Genomic DNA, 12,159 nt, shown 5'->3' on the forward strand with positions numbered 1-12,159 from the left:
GTGTGTGTGTGTGTGTGTGTGTGTGTGTGTGTGTGTGTGTGTGTGTTTTCACGCTGCCCATTTTTCCCAGCAGAACATAAACGCTAACAGGCTGGCTGTTTATGCCAGTTTTCTTGGCTGCTATACTCCCAGCGTCTGGAAGAGTGCCCAGCACAGAGAAGGTGGCTAATGGACGTTTGTTATAATTCTCTCCTGAGAGTGTATTTTCAAAGTAGAATTTTCCCCGCCTTAATGCACAAGCGGGAAGCGCCTGGTGGGAAGTGGTTTGCTCTGCGTGGGAAATGCAGGGTGTGGTGGCGCGGCAGCTCAGTGGTGCTGTTTGCCTGGCGTGCACAGGTCTTGGTTCAGTCTCTCAGAACCTCAAAAGGGAAACAAAACAAAACAACAAAAGCTTGTAAGGCAGAATGAAGGGCTTTGATAACGTTTGGGGATCTGTCTCCTTCCTCTTGAAAATTGATGCTGTCTCCCAGAAGAAACTCTGTCCAGAAGATGAGCTAAGTTAGCTCCAAGCACTGACACGAAGGAGGAATGTTGCTTTACTTTAGCTGATGTGTTTTGCTTGAAAAATCAGAGACAACCCAGCTCCCCCCTTTTTAAGATTTATTTATTTATTATGTATACAGTGTTTTACCTGCATGTATGCTTGCTTGCCAGTGGAGGGCACCAGATCCCATTATAGATGGTTGTGAGCCATCATGTGGTTGCTGGGAATTGAACTCAGGACCTTTGGAAGAGCAGCCAGTGTTCTTAAACTCTGAGTCATCTCTCCAGCCCCAGTCCCCCACCCCTTTTTTTTTTTTTTTTTTTTTTTTTTAAAGATAAAGCCTCCCTATGTAGCCCTGGCTGGCCTGGAACTTGCTATGTAGGCCAGGCTGGCCTTGAACTCACAGAGCTAGCTCTACCTGCTTCTGACGTTTGAATGCTGGGATTAGAGGCATGCGCCATCAAGCCTGCCTGAGAATCTGGTCTCATGCTCCCTATGAAGCCAAGGATAATGAATTTCTAATTCTCTTCCTCCAGCCCTTCAGCACCCTACCCCTGCCCTGAGTGTTCCGGTGGAACCCAGGACTTCTAGCATGTTAAGCAAGCATTCTACCTACCAACCCACAACCTGAGCTTTCCACAGTAAGCCAGTGCCCTAGCTAAGAGCCCTGTCCTCTGCCACAGGGGGAGGCAGCTCCCTGCCAACCACTGAAGCAGAGAGCAAAATAAGGAGACCAGGAAATGAGCTGACACGGGGCTCTGCTCCAGTGCATCTGTGGGGTCTATGATAGCACACCCACTCCTGGCTGAGCTGGGGGCTTGGTGAAAGCCTCGGCTAAACCCTAGAGCTAGGACAGGTGAGCTGGGTCTGTTTAGGGGGCTCAAGTGGCCTCACCCTGAAGCTTGTTTGCAGACTACTGATACCCCAAGGGACCAGAATCAGCCTGTGGGCGATGACTAGGAACCTACCTGAGTAACAAGTGCAGGTGCTCCGGGGACTGGGACCCTCTTAGAACAAGTCTGGTACCACAGCGAAGCTCTCAGCCTTGCCCGGGCTCCAGCTGGGGAGCCAGTGGGAGGGACTTCTACTCCGTTTATCCACTTACGTGTTGTTATGGACTTTAAACAGCAGGGGATATTCTCATAGTAATTTTTAACGTTTGAAAAGAAAGCCAGCACTTCAAGCATGATGTGAATGGCAATTATCTATTCAACCTAACAAGCATGTATTATGTGCCTACTGTGTGCAGGGCAAAATTTTAAATGAATCAGATAGTCTCCATTGTCCGGGCACTCAGGAACCACAGTTGGGGAGCGACAGATAAAACAGCCTTAATAGATGGTGGCAGTGCTGGCTCTGAAGTGTTTACAGGTACAATGGGAACACAGGTGGCGATTAATTCCACCTGAGGAATCAGGAAAGGCAGCCAGAGGGAAGGTGGCATTTCCCATCAGCCTTGAAGGACCCCAGCCAAGGGAACAGTGGGAACAGAGCCTGAAGAAAAGCTGTGGATGCATTCTTGAGGACTTGGACCAAAAGCCTGGGGTCCTGTGGCCTGAGGGGGGGGGGAGGGCTGGAAGGCCCTGGAGGCAAGCCAAGAAAGGCAGGTGGTGAAATCTCCAAGCCACTGTGGCTTTGCATGGAGCCCTCAAGATCTTGAAGTGGAAATAGGAGCCCCAGGAGCTCATCAGAAGGACGGCTTGGACACAGGCCAGTAGCACAAGACTGTCGGCCCAGCATCCAGAAGGCAGCCGGAGGAGGACCTTGAGCTAAGACCCTGTTCTAAACACCAAGCAGACCAGATGTGGGGTACACCCTGTAATGCCAGCATTTGGGAGGTGGAGGCAGGAACATCAAGAGTTCAAAGGTATTGTCAACTATACAGAGAGTTTGAGGCCAACTTGGACTCCATGAGACCCTGTCACAAATAATAAATAAGGCCGCTCAGGGTGTGCACATGAACAGGACCAGGAGAAGGAAGGTCCGGCTGTCCCTGGGGGTCCCGGGCTGGGCACTGAGGGAGAGAGAATCAGCTTTAATAAAGCCTGGCCCGGAGGAGGGCCAGGAAGACAGAGGAGGAACTAAAGCCTCTGTCTGGTCCCTGCTTGGTCAGCAGGGACACATCTCTGACCCTGGCTGCTGCTGATTGGCCCACATCCAGACCAGAGGCAGTGAGGTGGGGCTGCCGGCTACACTGCTGGGGCCCTGTCAGAGGCCTGTGCCATACACAGTTAAAGTCTCCCTGGCCCCAAGGCCTAGTACAGGCTGGACGCTCAGTCTACTCTAGGTCCAGCAGGGCAGGGGACCTATATAACCTGTGAGAAATAGGGTTGGGGTTGCAGAGAAAGAGGATACCACTCCACCTGAAGTGTCCAGACAAGGCAAACTTTACTCTTGATCAAGAGGGTGTATTTGGAAGAGTGAACACAGAGACAGGAAGTGCACTAAGTTTGTTATCCAGTTGGCTAATCTGAAAAGAATTGGCACACAGGAAATGGAGGAAACGGAAGGGGAGCAATGTTCCAAGGAGAAAGGGGTCCCCACTCCAGTCCATCCCATTCCTGAACAAAGCAGGGGCCTATGTGTAAACAAAGTTTGCTGTGTAAGGGGTTTACACATTGGCTTAAAAGTCTTACAGGGTGGGGGAGATAAAAGACTTGAATTCCTTGTCCTAAACACAAAGTTTATAGTATTTGATAGAGAAGCCTCTTCGTTAATAGTAATTACATGATCCTGGGGGCTTCATGAAGAAGAGAATTGAATTTGAGGCAGAAGCCAAGGCAGGAGCAGAGGCCCAGGCAGGCCTCTGAACCCTCAAAGAAGGGCCCCTTCGGCAGCCCTGCCCTTAGAGAAGGGGCTCTAACCTGCCCCCTTGAGGCCAGATCGCAGGGCCGAGAGTAAGGTCTGAAAAGCCTGAGTTTATAAAAGGAACCAGTTTACAAAGAGGAAGACTGGAACCCACCCCCTACACCCCACCCCACAGCTCATCACCACCACCAAGGCCAACAGAGCAGAGCATGCTCCAGAAAGCCAGTATATGCAAATATATGCAAATACAGAAGAAAGTCTGTGCATAATGCAAATGACCCATAAAAGTTCCACTGATTTGTGTGGAGAGCCGTTGAGAGGCTAGCCCTCCTACTTTCAGCCCACCTCTTCCCTTAAAAGCCTATCTCCTCCCCAACCCCCACCCCACAAACACAGGGTCTCTCTGTGCAGCTCTGGCTCTTCTGGAACTCATTCTGACCAGGCTGCCTTGAACACAGAGAACCACCTACCTTTGACTGCCTAGTGCTGGGACTAAAGGTGGTGATACCTGGCTGAAGATTTATGAATATAATTTATGTACATGGGTATTGTATACATGCTCATGAGTGTACATTTACACACCAGGAAAGGGCATAGGATCCCATGGGATGCAATTACAGATGGTTGTGAGCTGCCGGGTAGATGCTGGGATTTTAATTCAGGAGCCCTGGAAGAACCGCCAATGCTCTTAACCGCTGAGCCATCCCTCTGGCTCCTATATTCTTTTTTATTATCTCCATGCAATTGTTTTCCCTAGGAGATAGGAACCTGGAAATGATCCTGACCAGGAATGCCTACTGAATCCCACTGTCTGTCCCTATCTGTCTGGCCTAGGGTTCTGAGAGGAGGAGCTTGGCCTCCCTGCAAACAAAGAAAGCAACCCATCTTGGGTGACACATCCAATTAGTGGCTTTGGGAGCCCAAATCCAGGCCTGTTTCCCCAAGGGAAGTGGCCAGGTAGGGCTGGCAGCTTTTCGTGGTGAACTCGCCCTGCCTTCTTGGGATCACAGTAGTGAGTGGAGCCTCCTGGGACTCCGGACTCTGGGCACCAAGAATAGGGAAACTCTGTAGGCCTAGTGAAGAGGCTTCCTGCAGGGGTGAGTGTGGGGAGATCTGGGCATGAGTAATGGGGACCTCCCAGCCTCTGGCCACAGCTGCCACGCACCTTGCCTGGTCTTCCCTCCACAACTCCAGCTTGTGGCACCAGTTTCCAGGCACCCAGGGTAGCCTGGGAAAAGAGGCCTTATGGCCAGGCTGGGTACCGTCAGCCTCTGGGTGGTGAAGATCCATTGGCGTGACTGCGGTGCCCAGACCTGCACATCACCAGTGTGACGTCAGGTGGGTGTCAGCGCCCTGCAGAGGTGGGTGCAAGTTTAAAGTGTGTCAATGTGGTGACAACTTCGTGGCTTCCCTTCTCCTCTCCACCACAGACGACCCTCTAACCTGGACTGCCCTAGGCTCCCTCCTAACGCCCTTCCCCAAACACACCTTACCCTTCCTTAAACAGCCCCTCTCTCTAAATGCACCTGTCAGGGCTCTCTGTTGAGGGAGAAGACCACCCACCCCCACCTCTCAACCTCCAGAACTGTTGCTGGCCCTCAGTGACTCCAGGAGAAGACAAAGAGAAAGGACACCAGCTGAGGGTGTGTGTCTGCGCCTCCCCACAGGGAGGGCAGACGGGGACCAGCAGTGACCAGCCAGGGCCTAACAGCCGCAGTGCCTGCCCTGCAGAGGAAGACCCAGGAGAGCGGCTGCTTCTCTCCTGTTCCCAAAGCCTGAAGAACACTCGTCACCTGCTAATGGGACCCGGCAGCTGGAACTAAATCACAGCTTGAAATGAAGATGTCAGACCACAAAGCAGGGGACAGTAACCAGACCTGGCAGCTGCTCAGCCAGCCGAGCCGGACCCACCCACCACCACCACCACCACCACCACCACCACCACCACCACCACCACCACACACACACACACACACACACACACACACACACACACACACTGTCTCCTCCTCCCAGGGGCCTTAGCTCATTGCTCTCTGTCTCCCTCCACCTGCCAACCAAACACCAGGCTGGGCACACTGATCCATCTTGCCAGATCAGGCTTACGTTTTTTAAAAAAAATTTTTTTTAATGGAGAATCTCAAAAACAGAGAAATGGGGCTGGAGAGGTGATTTCCTGGTTAAAGCAGATGCTATTCTTGCAGAGAACCTGAGTTCAGTTCCCTGCGCCTAGGATGCACTTCTCACAACTAACTGTAACTTCAGCTCCAGGGAGATCTGACGCACAAACACATACCCACAAGTATACACAGAATTAAAAATAGGAAAAAAAAAAAAAAAAAGCTGAGGTAGTGCCACCCGCCTTTAGTCTCAGCACTTGGGAGGCAGCGACAATCGGATCTCGGCGAGTTTCGGGAGAGCCAAAGCTACAGAGTGAGACCCTATCTCAAACTGTCTGCACCCAAAATTTTTTTTCATACAACCTTAAGAAGAAAAGAAAAATGCAGAATATAATCTAATGAACCTCAAAGTGGCCACTCACAGCAACGGTCTGGCCCCACCTCCTCATGCTAAAGTGAATGTCAGCAAGGCAGCGTCCCTCCTGTCGGTGTTCCACACGCCTGTGTCAGCTCCTGTGGCGATGGCCGAAGCCTCTGAAGGAAGGACTCACTCTGCCTCGCACTTGGACAGATAGACACGCGTGCACTACAGCAGGGAACATTAGGCCGTTGCTCACGTCACAACCATGGTCAGTAACAGACAAGGCTGGGGCTCAGCTCATCGCCTCCTTTCTTATTTATTTATTTATTTTGTTGTTCATTTCGAAATCTCAGCCCGTGGGATGGTGCCACCCTCGTTAGGGTGGTCTTCTGTCCCCTGTCAATCCTCTCTGGAAACATCCTTACGGACAAGACTAGGTGATCCAAATCCAGTCAAGCTGACTGTGAAGATCAAACTTCCAGGGTTTCTAAAAGGTAAGATCTTTAAAAAAAAAAACGTGCTACATTCATCTGTGTGTGATTATGTGTACAATACACACTCGGAGGTCAAAGATGAGCTTGCCCTACTCCTTTCACAAATGGGTCTTGGAGAGCAAATTCAGATCACCCACCCTGAGAGCAAGTGTCTTTACCCACGAACTGCCTCCATGCCTGGGCTCTCCATTTCTGCCCAGAGTCAAAATACCGATTTCACGTGTCAAAAAGAGAAAAAATGCAGGCAAGTCGCTCAGCAGGTAAAGATGCTTACACCAAAGCTTATGACCAAATAAGTTCAGTGCTTGAAGCCCACATGGGGCAAGAAAAAACCAACTCCTCCAAGTTGGCCTCTGACCTCCACACTAATGGTAGCAGGCGTGCCCCCCCAAACACACACACACACACACACACACACACACACACACACACTAAATGTTAAAAACAAAACAACCCAGTGCTCCAAGCTATTGCCAGTTTTTATGTCAAATATGTTTTGGGTTTGTTTTTTTTTCCTTCTTTTGAAACAGGGTTTCTCTGGGTAGCCCTGGCTGTCCTGAAACAGTCTATAGATCAGGCTGACCTCAAACTCACAGAGATCCGCCTGCCTCTGCCTCCTGAGTGCTGGGATTACAGGCGTGAGCCACCACCGCTGGCTCAAATGTGAATTCTTTTTTTTTTTAATTTTTTATTAATTACACTTTATTCGTTTTGTATCCCCCCATAAGCCCCTCCCTCCTCCCCTCCCGATCCCACCCTCCCTCCCCTTTCTGCATGCCTGCCTCTCCCCAAGTCCACTGATAGGGGAGGTCCTCCTCTCCTTTCTGATCTTCGTCTATCAGTTCTCATCAAAAGTGGCTGCATTGTCCTCTACTGTGGCCTGGTAAGGCTGCTCCCCCCTCAGGGGGAGGTGGTCAAAGAGCAGGCCAATCAGATTATGTCAGAGGCAGTCCCTCTTCCCATTACTATGTAACCCACTTGGACACTGAACTGCCATGGGCTACACCTGTGCAGAGGTTCTGGGTTATCTCCACGAATAGTCCTTGGTTGGAGTATGAGTCTTTGGGAAGTTCCCTGTGTTCACATTATCTTGTTCTGTTGCTCTGCTTGTCGAGTTCCCGTCCTCTCCAGCTCTTACTATTTCCCACTTCTTACATAAAATTCCATGCACACTGCCCAACAGTTGGCCATCAGGCTCAGCATCTGCTCTGACAGTCTGCATGGCAGAGGCTTTCAGAGGCCCTCTTTAGAAGGTTCCTAGGTTGTTTCCTGTTTTCTTCTTCTTCTGATATCCATCCTCTTTGCCTTTCAGGTGGGGATTGACCGTTTTAGTTAGGGTCCTCTCTCTTGCTTAGTTTCTTTAGATGCACAGATTTTAGTGGGTTTGTCCTATGTTGTATGTCTATATGAGTGAGTATATACCGTGTGTGTCTTTTTGCTTCTGGGACAACTCACTCAGGATGATCCTTTCCAGGTCCCACCATTTACCTGCAAATTTCATGATTTCCTTATTTTTCATTGCTGAGTAATATTCCATTGTATAGATGTACCACAATTTCTGCATCCATTCTTCAGTTGAGGGGCATCTGGGTTGTTTCCAGCTTCTGGCTGTTACAAATAAAGCTGCTACAAACATAGTTAAGCAAATGTCCTTTTTGTGTACTTGAGCCTCTTTTGGATAAATGTGTAGGAGTGGTATGGCTGGATCTTGGAGAAGCGCTATACCTAGTTGTCTGAGAAAGCGCCAGATTGATTTCCAGAGTGGTTGTCAAATGTGCATTCTTAAATGTGTATTTTGACCCTTGAAGAGGGGGGAGCGGCAGCCTGAGTGTCTTTCTCTTGTCTGTGAGGCCCCTACACTCGCCCTATCAGCCTCTCCAGCACCGGGTAGGGGTGCTTTCAGGCCAGAACCTCAGGCTTTCCCATGCTCGTCCCTTTAGCCTGTGTTCAGTGGAGTTGAACTGACCTTTCCCACCCGAATACAGTTGTGGGAAGTCCTCAAAGCCAGCAGGATTGTGAAAAGGGCCGGCTCCCCACCCGTAGGAGGCATCGGGACCTCCCGTAGACATGCCACAGAATCCCTCCCTGGCCTGACGTCCATCGGTCCTGTGAGACACTGTCTCTCGGTACCCTGCTCTCTATCCTGCCTGCCTCCTCCTCCAGGAAGCCCTCCTGGAGCCACCTGCCCTAAAGGACCCCAACCTCTGTCCTCTGAACCTGATGCCAGTTGTTTGTCCCCTTGCAAGGTAGCCGTGAGTCCCTGTCACCTGTGTTCCTGGTGTGAGCTCGGTAAGTCCTACAGCAGAGCACATGGAGGCACCCTCCTGCTGGGACCCCAGCCTGCCTCCATCCTCTCACTTGTTTTGTCTTTAGACAGGGTCTTATAGAGTTGGCTAAGCTGGAACTTGCTGTGTAGACCAGGCCTGACCTTGAACTCACAGGGATCCCCCTGCCTCTGAAGGTTCTCTGCCTTGAGCGTGTGCCACCACACAGTTTCCAACTCGTTTTTTAAAACCGCAAGCCTGTTCATCTCATGAGCTCTTATTTAGCACCACCATATGCCAGATACACAGCTGAGCCTGGGAGGCAAGGTCACCGCCAGGCGGGCGCAGTGCCAGGGACACAGCCCCACAGGTGCTGGCACGGGCGGCCTCTTCAAGCCCTGCACGCAGATGGGTCCCTGCGGTTCCCCAGCGCCCACGAGCACACCAGGCCCCGCTCTGGGTTCCGTCCAGCTGTCGGCGGCTCCGTCCTTGGGAAGATGACTTTCCATTTGGAGAAAGCCTCGTGGTCATGGCACAGAGTGTGGCCAACCAGGACGCAGCAGGCTGGGCAAGTCTCCTATCTGCTCTGGGCAGTGGAGGGAACAGGGAGGCCGTGCCTTGGCCAAGGAACGCTCGGGACAGCAGGGGAGAAAGAGCTTGGACCTTCTCCCAGCTTCCCCGGGTCTGGGAAGACGACAGGCAAGGGCCTCGCCCTCCTCACACGCTGTACTGTGCTGGGATTGCCCTCCTTAGCGCCTGCGCCTCCAAAGCCCCCAGGATGGTGAGACCCCAAACTTCTTCTATTAGCTTACATTACATTGAAGTTACTGACCCAGGGTGGGTCCCTACCTACAGAGCACTTCAGCGTAATGTTGCAGTGTACCAATAATAGACACTACAAAGTGCCCACTTCAGCGTAACACTGTAGTATACACACCCTACACAGTACACAGCACCTTCTGGGCTGTCTCTGTCTGGGTCACTATCGCCTTGATCCTCCCAGCACCCCAGCAAGGCAGCCTGTAACCCCTAGTGTGATGGTTTGAATATCAATGGCCCCCATAGGCTCCTCTGCTTGAACACTTGATGCCCAATTGGTGGAACAGTTTGGGAAGGATTAGGAGGTGTGGCCTTGTTGGAGAAGGTGTGTCACTGGGGGTAGGTGTCACTGGGGGTGGGTGTCACTGGGCGTGAGCTTTGTGGTTTCAAACCACTCTGCCATTTCCAGTTAGCTGTTTCTCTTTCCCTCATGTTGCGGATCAAGCTGTGAGCTCGCAGCTGGTCCTGCCACCGGGCCTTTGCTCAGCCGTCATGGACTCGAACCCTCTGAAACCACAACGCCAATAAACACTCTCTTTTGTCAGTGCTTGGTCATGGCATTTTATTACAGTAACAGAAAAGTAACTAAGACACCCATGTTCATGAAAAGGGGCTACAACCAAGCTGAGCCCCAATACTTTTCAGCTGCAATAGCCAGACATGAAAAGTGCTCTTCGAATCATGTTGGGGGGTGGGGCAGCTCGTTGTCCCGAGGGGAAGGGGACGGTTTGGCAGACTTGTATTCAAATGCCCAGCTGAACCATGTTAGGTCTGGAATGAGCAGATTTGGCTGGGGAACATGGTTTTTGTAGGTGCCATGCCCACTCTGGCAATTCCCCTTCTGTTCAGCAGGAGGAGAAGGTGGGCTGGGGCACACGGTACTCTGGACCACAGGCTGCAGCCAAAGGTGCTCTCAGAAAATCGAGTGGCCTTAGCATGAGGTCCCAACCAAGGTGAGAGCCAACTGGCAGAGGGTTGGGGAGTAACAGAGGCTCAGAGCGCTCGGACTTGAGCACCAGGATACTCAGGGTAAACCCTAAGGAAAACTGCTCGGTGATGCACGCCTGTGATCCCAGCACTCAGGGAGGCAGAGGCAGACGGATCTCTGTGAGTTCAAGGTCAGCCTGGTCTACAAAGTGAGTCCAGGACAGCCAAGGCTACACAGAGAAACTCTGTCTCGAAAAACCAAAAACAAACAAACAAACAAAAAACCCTAAGGAAGGCTGGCCTAACCCTAGAGCCTATGAGCCGGAAACTTAGCCAGCTTGGAGGAAGGGGGTTGGAAGAGAAAGCAATTGGCCTGAAAATTCATTCCCTTGGGAGGTGAGGGCAGCTGCAGGCAGAGCCCGGGCTGGCTGTCAACCCAGGGGCCAGGGATTTCGGAAGTGTGTGAGAATTCCCTGGGGGGTCCCCTGAACCACTATGCCAGGGAACCCTGGAAAAACTGAACTTCTCCCAAATGGGGGGGGTGGGTGATGAAGGAAGCAGTGCCCAGGCTAGGGACACTGGAGGACCTGGCCTACCACAGAGGAGGAAACTGAACTGAATGGAGTCCCGAGGCCCCCTAAACGCCCCTGCCCCGTAGTGGCCAGTACGCCTATTCCCTTCCTTGCTACGTGCCCACACTCGAGCGCACACACACGCTCACACGAGCTGTCTGCCTTCCAGTCGGCTCTGATTGAGTGTTTACTTACCCGCCTGTCCAAGCAGTCCTAGGATCCCTTTTTCCATATCAAGCAGTTGCTGTCATCGCCACTTCCCGCCTGCTCACATCTCTCCTCTCGGCTCCTTACAAGCAGGTTTCTGACAAGGACCATTTCCCGACAAAGAGGAGGAGGGTGTTGGAGGTGAGGCGGTGGGAGGGGTCTGTCTTGAAACAGGAGCCCAGCAATTCTGAGCTCCAAGGCCCCCTAGCCAGGGCTGAAGAGAGGCCAAAGCAGCCCGTCTGGGTGTGGAGAAGCCTCAGGCTTCCTCAGCACCAGAGGGGACGCCCATACACACCGCACATTAGACCTGTGTGTCAGTGAGCTCCTAAGACCCAGGCGTTCATGAACGGAGGCTCAAGAGTCCTGGGTTGGTAGCCCAGCCAGGGTGGGGATCGCAGCAGCAGATAAACTGGAGATGGTGGATACACCTAGCACTTAGGTGGTGGAGGCAGGGGGATTAGAAGCCTAAAGTCAAAAGTCACTCTTTGCTAGGTAGGGTGTTTGAGGGTAGAGTTACAGGAGACCATCTTCTAGTTCTTCTTCTCTTTCTCCTTCTCCTCCTTTCTTCTCTCTCTCTCTCCCCCCCTCCACTTCTGGGGACTCCTCGCTGATGCTAGCCCTGTGCCTCGAGCCGCACCTTTGTGCTGATTGTCACAGGCTGCCCCAGCTGTTTAGCTTCCTGGGCACCTTGCCTGCTGGCTTCCTGTCAGTCTTGCCCATGGAGGCTGCTGCCTGGAGACAGGTGGGAGGAGAAGAAACACCATGGTGCTCTCCTCGATGGTTTGGGGCGTCTGCCAGCAGCTGCTTATCCCAGCATTAATTGGCTTCCATGGCTTTCCCTTCCCTGCAGCCCAGCTTCTCAACATTTCCTCTGTTCTACCATCCAAGCCAAAACAGATCCCATCACTCCCATCCTCCCCCGACCCCTGGTAAATTCTGGTCATCTCCTGCCCCCTGTTTCAGCTCTTTGAGCCTCCTAATTCCTTCAGTGAGCCACCCGGAAGAACTCAGGTTCCAGCTGGGTGTCATAGCTCATTCCCATAATCCCAGCACTTGGGAAATAGAAGCAGGAGAATCAAGAGTTCAAGCCCATCCTTGGCTAC

The sequence above is a fragment of the Psammomys obesus genome, unplaced genomic scaffold (genome assembly GCF_907164565.1).
Source record: "Psammomys obesus unplaced genomic scaffold, mPsaObe1.curated_primary_1811, whole genome shotgun sequence".
Taxonomy (NCBI): Eukaryota; Metazoa; Chordata; class Mammalia; order Rodentia; family Muridae; genus Psammomys; species Psammomys obesus.